This window comes from Mauremys reevesii, linkage group 1, assembly GCF_016161935.1.
Source record: "Mauremys reevesii isolate NIE-2019 linkage group 1, ASM1616193v1, whole genome shotgun sequence".
NCBI classification, from domain to species: domain Eukaryota; kingdom Metazoa; phylum Chordata; order Testudines; family Geoemydidae; genus Mauremys; species Mauremys reevesii.
The window spans coordinates 231526455-231539458 of record NC_052623.1 but is presented as its reverse complement, the minus strand read 5'-3'; the positions used below and the strand labels follow the sequence as shown (position 1 = coordinate 231539458).

At 42.6% G+C, this 13004-nt stretch overlaps 1 protein-coding gene across 19 annotated transcripts in view; it reads right to left on the bottom strand.

Annotated features, from left to right (window-relative positions):
* Window positions 1–13004, bottom strand: part of LOC120406051 (potassium voltage-gated channel subfamily KQT member 1-like) — an 819762-nt gene that overhangs the window by 620849 nt on the left and 185909 nt on the right. The gene's annotated exons all lie outside the window — the stretch shown is intronic.

Sequence of the window (13004 nt, the reverse complement as noted above, 5' to 3'; positions counted from 1 at the left end):
GTAAAGAAACATCAGATCTTCTGACCAATTTGAATGAATTCAAATCAGCAGGGCCTGATGCTATTCACTCGGGGTATTGAAAGAATTAGATATTTACAAACTCAGGGATGACATGAGAGGTCCTGGAGAAGGGATAACGTAGTGCCCATTTTTAAAAAGGGGGAAAGGGTGGAGCTGGGGAACTATAGACCAGTCAGGCTGACTTCAATATCTGGGAAGCTACTAGAGCAATGTATAAAACATCCCATTTGCGCATATCTGGAGAATTAAAGGGTGATTGCTAGCAGCCAGCATGGATTTAACTAAAAACAAATCATGCCAAACCAGTTTGATTTCCTTCTTTGACAGGGTAACTGGTTTGGTGGATGTGGGGTGGGGTGGAATGCAGTGGACAAAATATACCTGGATTTCAGCAAGACTTTTGAAAGTCCCACATGGCATTCTGATAAATAAGCTGGAGAAATGTGGGTTCAGCGGAACTACCATTAAGTGGATACATAATTAGTTTAACAACTGTAAACAAAAGAGTAACTATTAATAGAATTATATCAGATTGGAGAGAAGTCAAGTTGGGTTCTACAAGGATCCGGTCTGGTGTTATTTAACATCTTTATTAATGACATGGATGTAGGAATAGAGAGCCTACTGATCAAATTTGCAGATGACACAAAGCTGGCGCTGGGGTAGGGGTGGGGGCTTGTCAACACTTCAGAAATTAGAGCTAACATTCAGAGGGATTCTGATAAATTGGAGAACTAGGCTATAGACAAAATGAAATTCAACAAAGACAAATGTCAGGCGCTACACTTAGGGAAGAAAAACCAAATGCACAAATACAGAATGGGAGGATAACTGGCTTGGCAGCAGCACTGCTGAGAAGGATCTGGGAGTTGGGGGGATCACAGCCTCAACATGAGTCAGCAATGTGATGCTGTTGCAAAAAAAGCAAATGCAATTTTAGGTTGCATTAACAGAGGCATACCATGGAAGTCACAGGAGGTGACAGTACCCTCTACTCAGTGCTGGTTAGACCTCAGCTGCAGCATCCAGCTTTGGTCACCAATGTATAGAAAGGACTTGGAGAAACTGGACAGGAACCAGAGGTGAGCAACAAAGATGATCAAAGGAATGGAATTGAAACCATATGAGCAAAGGCTGAAAAAAACTGGGTATGTTTAGTTTGGAAGAGAGGAGTTTTATGGGGAGACATGATAGTTGGCCTTCCGCTAAGCCGCAGCCTGGGGCTTTCCAAGCTGGAGCCTCCCCAGCTCCTCTGCCTTTCCCCAGTCCTGCTCCACTCAGGTACTTTGCTCAGGTCACTGCAGCCAGGTCCATCTCCCTCTACAGCTAGAGAGAGACTGCCAGCTCCTGGCTCAGCTCACTGGCCTTTTATAGGGCCAGCTGTGGCCTGATTGGGGCATGGACCAGCTGCAGCTGCTTCCCCAATCAGCCTAGTAGTTGCTTTCTCCCAGCCACAGCCCTCTCCCAGGGCTGGTTTAAGCCCTTCAGGGCAGGAGCAAGGTAACCACCCCACTCCAATTGTCCATAGATTACTTTTGGCCTACATTTTACATTTTTTTCTTACTGTATCTCACAGTTGTTCTCTCTTGCCACAGAGGGCAGGACAAGAGGCAATGGGTTCAAACTCTAGCAAATTTAGATTAAATCTCAGGAAAAGCTTCCTAGCTGTAAGAACAGTATGACAATGGAACAGACTGCCTAGGGAAGTTGTGCAGGCTCCTTCACTGGAGGTTTTCAAAAGGAGGCTGGATAGCCATCTGTCTTGGATGGCTTAGTCACAACAAATCTTGCATCTTGACAGGAGATTAGACTTGGTGGTCCCCTTCTAACCCTATGATTCTATCACCAGTTCCACAATGCCACTTTGGCAGTGTGATGCTGAGCTTCACAAGGCCTAATTTTTCGGTGCCTAGAAAAACCACAGGAACAATACTGCAATCTACAAAGCCTGTTAGGCACCTCAGCTCCCCTACACAATGAATGGGGAGAGATAGGCACCTTAGTATGCGAGTCATAAAGCCAACTCACTGGGGGAGGAGCCACCTAAATTAGCCAATGGGAGATGGCGAAGAAAGGGGTGTTTGAGAAGCTCCACCCCTCTCAGAGTTTGACAGAGAAATCCAGGCTTCAGGGAGACACCCAGCTCTGTTTGCAAGCCATGAACCACGCACCTAACTTGTGTGTGGATCCGGATGTGGTAGGCATGCTCAGAGGCTGCTTAACTTGGAACAAAACAGCTGGAGAGTGGGAATGGAGCCCCTCGCTTATAACCTTTAGCCTGGTGGATAGGGTACCCACCCAGAATGTGGAAGACCCTGGTTCAAGTCCTGCTCCACCTGATAAGAAGACATTTCCTACCCTTCAAGTGAGTACCCTTGCCATGGGACTAACAAACCATTCTCACTCTCTCTTTAGTCCAATTACTATTTAAATATTCAGTTATTTAATTAAAGTGGAATAATTAAAATAGGAGTAACTGAGGGAAGCCAACATCAGAATATCCTCTAGCCCAGTTAGGGCACTCACCTGAGAGGGGCAGATCCCTATTCAAATCCCTTCTCCTTATCAAGCAGAGGGACACAACCCAAGTTGGTACCCTAACCATGGGACTAAAAGTCATAAGGAAAGTCTTCCTCCATCTCCACCAGTTGTTTTGTGCAGAGTTAAGCCACCTCTGAGCACAGTACCTTGTTTGGGCCGCGCACACTTGTTAAGCTGGCAAACATCTATCTTCCCTCTGTTTGTACATTGCTCAGGGGCTTAGGCACCTACAGCAAGGCATCCCTGTGCATGCCCCAAAGCAGATATTTAGGCACCTAGGGAACTTTTACTGCAAACACTTCAGTGCCAAGTGATTTTAAGCACCTTCAGGGTTAGGCAGCAGATGAGCAGGGCTTCTGTGGATCATAAAGGAGCCTAAAAACAGGATTTAAGCACTTAAGTCTAAGACTCAGGCATCTAAGTACTTCTATGAATCCACACCTGAGTGCCTTAAAGGTAAAATCCAAGATTTTGAATTTGACTCAATAGTCCAGTGAGAGCCTGTGTAACTAGCAGAGGGAACATTTGATGGGTCCACAGCAGCAAGTGTTGGTGAGGAGATGCACTACACATGTTGTCAAGTTTAGTTAGCAAGTCACTATAAATCTTCAAAAACAAATACAAAGAAGGGCTTGTCACTACACTGTTTGTTCAGGTTGTCACTCAAGTTTTTCCCCTACCCCAACTCCTGTCTACATACAAAAGTCTGCAGCTCAGAGTAAGCGGTGCTTTAAGCTCAAGTTAGCTAGCCTGGAGGTGGGAAGAGGGGATTGAAGCTCAAGTGCTGCTGTTACTAGAGCTACTAATGCAGCAGGGATACAGCAGCTCAAGTGACAACAACTCAAACTGCTAATGAAGTCATTCTGCATAGCTCTAGTGGGTTTTTTTGCAACCTGGTAACTCTTGAGTGGGGTAACTCAAGTGTATTAATTCGAGCAAACTGTTGCAGTGAAGACATGCCCTAAAAGAGCGAGTTTTCCCCGCCAATATCCATGCACTTCACTTCTTAGAAGCTCAGAACATATTCCCCCCTTATTTCTTTTGCATTTCAGTAGACAAATATTAATTCTCCCCACATCCCCATTGTTTTTAAAGGAGCAGAAGTCCATATGGGTGCCTGTTTATTTCTCTATGATCCGGCATCATGGACATCAGCAGGAATACGAAGAATCTCTAGAAATGAATCAGGCCTGGTCTACACTTAAATTTTAAATTGAATTGGGTAATCACTCCAGGGTGTGAAAAATCCACTCCCCTGATCAATGAAGTTATGCCGAACTGCCCCATGTGTAGATGCATCCAAGCTGATGGAAGAATGCTCCCATTGACCTAGCTACCATTGCTCAGGCAGGTGGTGTTCCTACACTGAAGGATAGGCTGCACCCACACCATGTAGTTATGCTGGTATAACCCCACTGTAGCTATAGTGATATAGTCCCTGTAGTGCACACATGGCCTCAGTCGACATACCTTGCTCAAGGAAAACTTCCTATTGATTTCTTCCTATAGAGAGTTTTATTGAATTTACCAGAAGCCTTATGCAAGGGGAAAGAATTTAGCCTACCTGCTTTTGGAGTGTTACCTAAAGTGTATTATACCAAAAATGGGGGGCATAAATTCTCATGGCTAATACTTGCATAAGGCTCTCAGTGTGTTGCACCAAAAGTGGAAGATGTGTGGGAAAAGCCCCTGGCGGGCCAGGCTGGTTTGTTTACCTGCCGCATCCGCATGTCCGGCCAATCGCAGCTCCCACTGGCCGTGGCTCGCTGCTCCAGGCCAGTGGGAGCCACGATCGGCCGGACCTGTGGACGGGGCAGGTAAACAAACTGGCCAGGCCCACCAGGGGCTTTCCCTACACAAGTGGTGTCCCAAGTTTGGGAAACACTGTACTAGTAAAAAAATTTGTCCTTTTAAAAGAGCCTCATCTTTTTAAGCTACAGGTTATTAGGTAACAAATTGGCTCATGAATATAATTTATATACATATTGCAGGATTTCAACAACTATCTGAGAGACATACTTTTGGCAGCAAAAGGAAAATGTCCTGATTCTGGGACTTGCACTCCTTTCCAATTCTGTGTTTTTAACTAATATTTCTTTTGCATCGCAAAGCACTGATGGCTTCAGTTTTTAACGTTAAATGGGATACTCCTTTTTAAACTTTACAAAACCAAGCTTGCCAAAGCAATACCAATACTACAATACCATAATGAATTTCTAAACAATAATTCTATAGTAGTCTACACAATTGTGTTATTTACTGTATAGGTGTCATGTATCAATTTGGTGATGAAGGCTGGAAGAGGGGCATAGTGATAGTATAAGAACACTGGCTTTCCATTTCTGAGGATCTAGATTCATGTCCTAAAGTCACAAGTAAAGCTAGTTGAAACATTTTTGACTAAATGAAATTTCATCAAAGCTAAATTGTTTTGCAGAGATATATGTTTCATCAAACTTTTTCTCCGGAAGATTTAAAGAAAGACACACTCACATACTAGCCCAGGATCCAGGAGACCCAGGTTCAAGTCCCCACTCTACCTGATTCTGTGTGGAATATGATGAAAAACTCTGCTTTGAGTCAGACAGACAACTTGAAGCAATGAAAACAAATGTCAAACACTTCATAAGTTGCAGTGCAATGGAATTATCATAATCTAGCAGCTCTAGTCACAAACAAGAGTGTATTTGGCAGTCAGAGCTTTTCTCTTTCCACCCCTCCCCACACAAACCCTTTTGCACATCACAGGATTGGCCACAGAATTCAACTAACTGGCATTTTCTGTTCAAGGTGACTAGATCTGAAATGGTAAAGATATTGCAGGACTAAAATGCACTCGTGGAAATGTAAAAATATGTCTGTATAGTACCTGCCAGCAAAAATGCTTAGCTCAAGCAAATGCCAATAGTGTCTAACTATGTGCATGATAATCACCAACAAATTTAAAAACAAAAAAGTAAGCAGCCCTATCCTGAATATAGCATCTAGCATCTGGCCACTTTCTCTGAGTAACTTGGAGCATATATTCATATTTACCCTGTTCCCATCTATTTCCCATTAGTGACAGCAGTGCAGACCCTCACTAACTTGAGCATTTGCTTGGTTGAGTTAATATTAGCCACATGCTTTTTCTTACTTTTCACTCAACTTATCAGCACTGGCATCTTTATGAATCCACTTCATTTAAAATGTTTGCTTCTTTATATATATTGCAGATTGTAATCCCTCCACCCCATAGGATGAAGGCAGCCCTCACTCTATGCCAATTCAAATAGTCTCTAAGAACAACCTATACACTAACAGATAATGGAAGCCATCATCAGTGTAAAAATTACATTATGTACAGTATATATTGACATTAGCAACATTTATATAGGAGGGCTTTTGAAGTTGGGTTTTTTTACCCAAAAATGTCTCGTGTCATTTTGATTTATACACAAGGGGAAATTACTATGCAAGAAATCCCAAAAAGCAAATTAAAAAAGCATAACAATGGATAGAAAGCTCATTTTTATCCCAGTGCCGATTTATCATTCTGAGGTTCTTGTGACTTTGATAAATTTTACAATAATGAGTTGTGTACATGACCTATAATAACCGACAGCTTGTAATATGTTCCATCTGCTAGAGAAGTCCCAAGAGGCACTAGCCTTCTACGTACAAAAATGTTTCTATTTTTTTTTCTAATTGAAGAAAAAAGTTATGAAACAGCTATTCAGTTCAGCTCGGCTCTGGAAAGCTTATACTAGACTGGATAATTGATATTTGAAAATGAAACTTCACAAATGCATAGAAAAGGATGCCAATCTCATTAATTAAAGTGATCCTTTTATCTCCTGCTTGCCTTGCTTCTTTATATCCATCATTTGTTCTAGTTATCTCAAGCGTCTCATCTAAGCCCTATAGATATACTAGCAGATGTCCAGGTGAGAGCTCCCTGTTCCCTTGTCACTCTGAGACACTCTCTGGGTAGGGGTTGGTGGCCTGTAATATATACAGAAGGTCAGACTAGGTGATCCGTTGGTCCTTTCTGGCTTTAAACTACAATGCTATGATACTAGACCTCTTTGCAGCAGAAGATATAGACCACAGCAATGGTGGCAGAGAAAGATAAAATCTGATTTCTGGGCTGTAAAGCAATGTCAGGATTTCTGTCCTAACAACCTGAAATGAGGAGGAAGCTGGACTCAGTAGTGAGAAAGAAAATTGTATAGTAATGCTCAGAAGAGTAAATCAGTATGTAAGAGCTCTTGATTAAGAACACTAGAAATCGAGGGTAAGAAAATAATGCAGCAAGAAGTACCTTTTAGGTCTTTTCACAAAGTCATAGTCTGAAGACTTCTTGTTAGTTCATCACTTGGAAAATCCATGCTGCCCCTATTTTTCCATTGTGATGAATTTTTCTTTAAACTTTCCAGATATGGTCTGTACGGATTGTGTTTGGTGCCACTGTAACAGCAGATCCGAGTTTGTATGGGATAAATGCAATGTCTTCAGAATGACTCCAAAAACAATTGCTCACCAAGAATCTGGAAGCACTTGAGGAGTTTGGGTGAGCAAAGCGGTTCTTTATCCCTTGTGGTTAGTAAAGAAAAAGCAGAGAAATATGCTGAGATTGCCAGCAATCTCTTTGGAAAGGTAGGGTACTGGCAACTCCCTTATTCATGTCTCTGCTTTGTGCTAAATGAACTCAGCAATTTTGCCCCTAAGCTTTTAAGAGAGAGAAGAAAGAAGAGTCCTGTTCCTGTCCTGTCCCTGTCTGGTCCCTGTCCTGACCCCTCTTCCTTCCTCCCTTGACTTTTTTAGGATGGAAACACACAAAGGCATCTCACTGGTCACTTGAAGATCTCATACTAATGGGCAATTGTCAGGTGTCCAGGCTTTTTTAATATATTACACCAGTGGTTCCCAAACTGGCCACCCTCCACAAACAATCAATTTCCTCCCCACACTTTTGCTACTCCCTTCTGACATGAATGCTTGGGAGGAGAGGAGATGGGCCTTATGCCTGTGACCAATGGTGTGGCCAATGTTGTGGTTCCGCCTTGTGTTGCCAGTCCGCGGGCGGGGTGGCGGTTGGTTTGTTTACCTGCTGAGTCCGCAGGTTCAGCTAATCACAGCTCCCAGTGGCCGTGGTTCACTGCTCCAGGCCAATGGGGTCTGCGGGAAGGGGCGGACAGTATTTCCCTCGGCCCGCACCACTTCCAGCAGCTCCCATTGGCCTGGAGCAGCGAACCACGACCACTGGAAGCTGCGATCAGCCGAACCTGTGGATGCGGCAGGTAAACAAACCGGCCCGGCCCGCCAGGAGCTTTCCCTACACAAGTGGCGGAACAAGTTTGGGAACCACTGTATTACACCATTGGTCACAGGCATAAGGCCCATCTCCTCTCCTCCCAAGCATTCCTGTCAGAAGGGAGTAGCAAAAGTGTGGGGAGGAATTGCTTGTTTGTGGAGGATGGCCAGTTTTGCCCACCAGTGGAAGAGGTGGAATTATATAGATTTATGTCTACTAATTAAGCCTGAGCATTCTGGAAGGGCACAGTCTTTAAATCCAAGAACAAAAATAAACATTTGTGGCAGAGCTCTGACCTTGCCCCCGTGGGTCCTGTGTTTCTAGGCGGTTTATGCTAGTCTCAGTAGTTCATGGTGACCCTCCACGTAGCCCTTCTCTCTCTAGGGCCAGGGTTACAGTCTACTGAGCCCTTTTCATCATAGGCCAGCAAGGAGGTTGGTGAGAGAACTCCTACAGTCTCTGTTGTCCCTGGGAGCTTATTTCAGAACAGTTAAGCCTCCTGTCCTGACAGGGACCTGACTTCCCCTCCCAGGGACCTGACTTCCCCTCCCAGGAGATGTTCCTGTAGTGGTGGGTTGGGGGGAACCCAGGCCCACCCTCTACTCCGGGGTCCAGCCCAGGGACCCTAATGGTAGCAGCTGTTGGCAGCCAACCTTTCACTGCCAGAGTTGCTACATTTCCCTGGGCCACTTCCCCACAGCTCTCCTGCTTCTCCCTTACCTTAGGGCTCCCTCACCAATGGTTTGAGGGTGTCTTCATTAACCAGCCCTTCAGCCGCACTTCCTCTCCTCTGGCTCTCCTCTGCCTGACTGGAGTGAGCCTTTTTTTATAGTAATTAGAGTCAGGTGGTCACATTAGCTTAATGGCCTTGCCTGACTCTTTGCAGGTTAATTAGGGTCAGGTGTTCTCATTAGCCTGGAGCAGCCCCTGCTCTGGTCAGTCAGGAAACAGAAAACTGTTAATCCAGTGGCCAGTATATCTGCCTTCTGCTATTCTGCTGTACCCAACTGGCCTGGGTCTATCACACATTATAGACAAAAACTAATATTCCAAAATGCAACCGAGTGAAGCAAATGTGGTCCACACAATGTACTCACATACTGTACTCTAGGTGTTGGGCAGAGAATAAAAATGCAAGGTTTTAAAAGTATATGAAGCATAATCTTGCTAGGAACATTTAAAAGCTGATGAAAGGCTAATAACAATGAATGAAGACTAAAGGGAGAAATTACAGTGAAATAAAGGAAAAAGAAACATCCCACTGGAAAACTGAATGGCCATTAAATCCAGGGCAATTCTTCCAGGATTAAGACTGCTTCTCCATCGTCATAAGTCATGTACTGCATGTTCTTTAACAGAGGTAAAGAAACAGTTTATATTACACCTGCCAAAACAGTGCAATTAAAAGTAGTTATTTCACAACACCACATTTTATACACCATATTTCATTTAAGATCATCACAAACTGACTCCACATGTCAGTATTTATGAAAGTAACATTTTCTAACATTGTTTTTCATATATTGATAGTCCGAAAATTACTGATCTACCATATTTTTACAGTTACTTTTTTTTGGAAGCATCACAGTTCATAAGTTCTCATTCCTCCCCGTCCTACTCACAAGCACCTGCTGTGACATTCTACATTCACATCTGAATTAAACAGCTGAATTAAACAGCTGTTTTTTAAAAACAAAAAAACAAAAAAAAACAAAAACTACAGATTTGATGTTGCAAGGACAGATCAGTAGAGATGATGCAGCCTGACCCCACCTACGTTTGTCATAGTCTCTGTAAAACCCTCAGCTTCCACACACCTATGGACAAGCTACTCCAGTCTATGGAACACTGACAGCAGACAGTATCATCTCCGTCATTTACCATTCCTTTATGCCTTCCTAAACTCCTCCAATACACTTCCATTTTCATTTCAGGTTTTTTTGGGGGGGAGAGGAATTCCCCCCCCCCCCTTTTGAAGCACCAGGCTGAAAGCCTTTAACTGCTCGCAAGGGATCTTTGAGGAAAATCAGGTTAAAATTGTTAAGAAGGTCAAGCATATTTAAGCAATCTAGTTGGCCCAACACATTCTTGGAAGCTTGGTTACAGAAGAAATAAATCAGAACAGGAAACACTGTGTAACTTAACACTGTACTTTGACTAAAGGAGATAAATAAGATAGAAATACAGTTGGCCCTAGAATAGCATTCATTCTAGCCTCTACAGCAGGGGTCAGCAACCTTTGGCACGTGGCCCATCACGGTAATCCGCTGGCGAGCCGTGAGACAGTTTGTTTACGTTGACTATCCACAGGCACGGCCGCCCACAGCTCCCAGTGGCCGTGGTTCACCGTTCCCGGCCACCAGGAGCTGCAGGAAGTGGCACAGGCCGCAGGAACATGCTGGCCGCTGCTTCCTGTAGCTCCCATTGGCTAGGAATGGCAAACCACGGCCACTGGGAGCTGTGAGGGGCCATACCTGTGGATAGTCAATGTAAACAAAATGTCTCACAGACCACCAGCACATTACCTTGATGGGCTGCATGCCGAAGGTTGCCGACCACTGATCTACAAATTGGAAAAAAACAATAACTCAATTTTCTCTTCACCCATCTGAAGGGAGGAAAAAAACACTTAATTTTCCTTTGTTACCAGCTGGTAGGGGCAGAAAGCACTAAAAATATAAGTTAGCCTTTTTAACATAATATTTCCTGCTAGACACAGCACTTTGAACACAGGAACAGCTATAGCAGGTCAGACCAATGGGCGATTTAGCCCCGTATCCTGTCTTCTGAGAGCGGCCAATGCCAGATGATTTAGAGGGAATGAACACAACAGGGCAATTAGGAAGTGATCTGTCTTCCAGTCCCAGCTTCTGGCAGTCAGAGTTTTAGGGATACGCAGAGCATGGGGCGGGGTCCCTGAACAACTTGGCTAATAGCCACTGATGGACCTATCCTCCATGAACTTTTCTAATTCTTTTTTTTTAAAACAGTTATACTTTTGGCCTTCACAACATTCCCTGGCAATGAGTTCCACAGGTTGACTGTGCATTGTGTCAGGAAGTGCTTCCTTATATTTGTTTAACACTTGCTGCCTATTAATTTCATAGTGTAACTCCTGGTTCTTATGTTATGTGAAGGGGTAAATAACACTCCACTATTCACTTTCTCCACACCATTCATGATTTTATAGACTTCTATCAAATCCCCCCCTTAGTCATCTCTTTTCCAAGCTGAACAGACACAAATGTATGAAAACTGTTCCATATCCCTTAATCATTTGTATTGGCCTTTCCTGTACTTTTTCCAATTCTAATGTATTTTTTAAGATGTGGTGACCAGACCTGCACGCAGTATTCAAGGTGTGGGTGTACCATGGACTTATATAATGGCATTACATTTTCTGTCTTATTATCTATCCCTTTCCTGATGGTTGCTAACATTCTCTTAGCTTTTTTGATTGCTGCTACACATTGAGCAGATCTTTTCAGAGAAATATCCACAGTAACCCCACGATCTCTTTCTTGAGTGGTAACATCTCATTTAGACCCCATCATTTTCTATGTATAGTTTGGAATATGTTTTCAAATGTGCATTACCTTGCATTTATCAACATTGAATTTCATCTGCCATTTTGTTGCCCAGTCACCAAGTTTTGTGAGATCCCTTCATAACTTGGCAGTCAACTTTGGACTTATCTCTCTTGAGTAATTTTGTATCATCTGCAAACTTTGCCACCTCACTGTTTACCTCCTTTTCCAGATCATTGATGAATATGAACAGCACAGTCCCAGTACAGATTCTTGGGGGACCCCACAATTTACCTCTCCATTGTGAAAACTGACCAGTTTGCTTGTTCAAACGGTGAACATTTAAGGAATATTCTTTAAATGAACAAGGCAAAGGAATGGACAAGGACTTAATGTTCTTTTCTTTCTCTAACTTCTATGATACTAAGGAACAAATAAAAACTTTATTACCAATCACACTTTTTTCTCTTTTGCCCGTCACTGTCTGACTATTACTGCAATAGCTATATATCTAAGATGAAGCTAAATCTTCAAGTGAGAATACATGCAAGGCAAGTTTTATAGCCATTAAGAACAAATGAGAATGTCATAAGTAAATTGTAAAAATAATTCTCTAAGTTACAACTAATAGAAGAATGTAGTAGAGAGGTCAATCAATGTATGAATAATTGATGTTTCTTTACATTAGGAGTCAATTCAAAACGATAAGAAAAATCAAAATATACATGAATGCAACCTTTAACCAATACATTAGTTTTAATCTGCTTTTGGATGCACCCCATGGATAGGAATAGCAACTAATTTTAAATGTAATTGCTTAATTAGTATATTTTTTAGAAGTAGCCAAAGATAGAGATTTTAACCATATTCATTTACAGCAACCTCTAAGTAGCTGCCTCTCACTCTAGGTATACTGTATAAATAGCCCATCAAGAGGGTCCTCAGAGAAAGAAACCAGAATATCATGTGCTTACACTTTTCTTAGCTGATTTATTTTTGCTACTCAACAGCCTAGCGGATTATACAACCTACCATACCACTTGACCTTCATTCCTGTGGTCTATGAAGTCAAAACTATTAAAAAAAAGTCACCACCTTATTACACTGTGTTCAGCAGCAATAGGTACACAGCATGTACTCTGAGAAAAATACATTTAAAAGGCAAACCATCACACCACAAAATCATAGAGAAAAAAACTGTCACATCCTGTGACAGCCCAAATGCCATATAAGAAAATCCATTTAGTACAGAGATGCTAGGCAAGTTTATTGGAGACTTCTTGTGTCAAATGTCAGAAGCCATGAGATTCTTCAAAGTTACCCAAAACAAATATTTTATTTACTGTACTTGGCCAGATTATTTTTGGATCCTTCATTTAGCCTGGCAGGTATTTGCAGGCTTCCAAAAGGGCAAGATAGGACCATGAAGTCTACTTCCTCCAGTGAAGTCTACTTCCTCAGTTAGAGGCTTTGCTGCTCCACGATTTGTACAGAGAGGGAGGTTTTTCCCATAAGACAAAGGGAGGTAGTTTACAGATAGAAAAATCGGTTTTAAGAGGAGCCCCGGAAATTTTTACACCGATACTATTTTAAATGCACATTTATGTGGTGACGTCCAT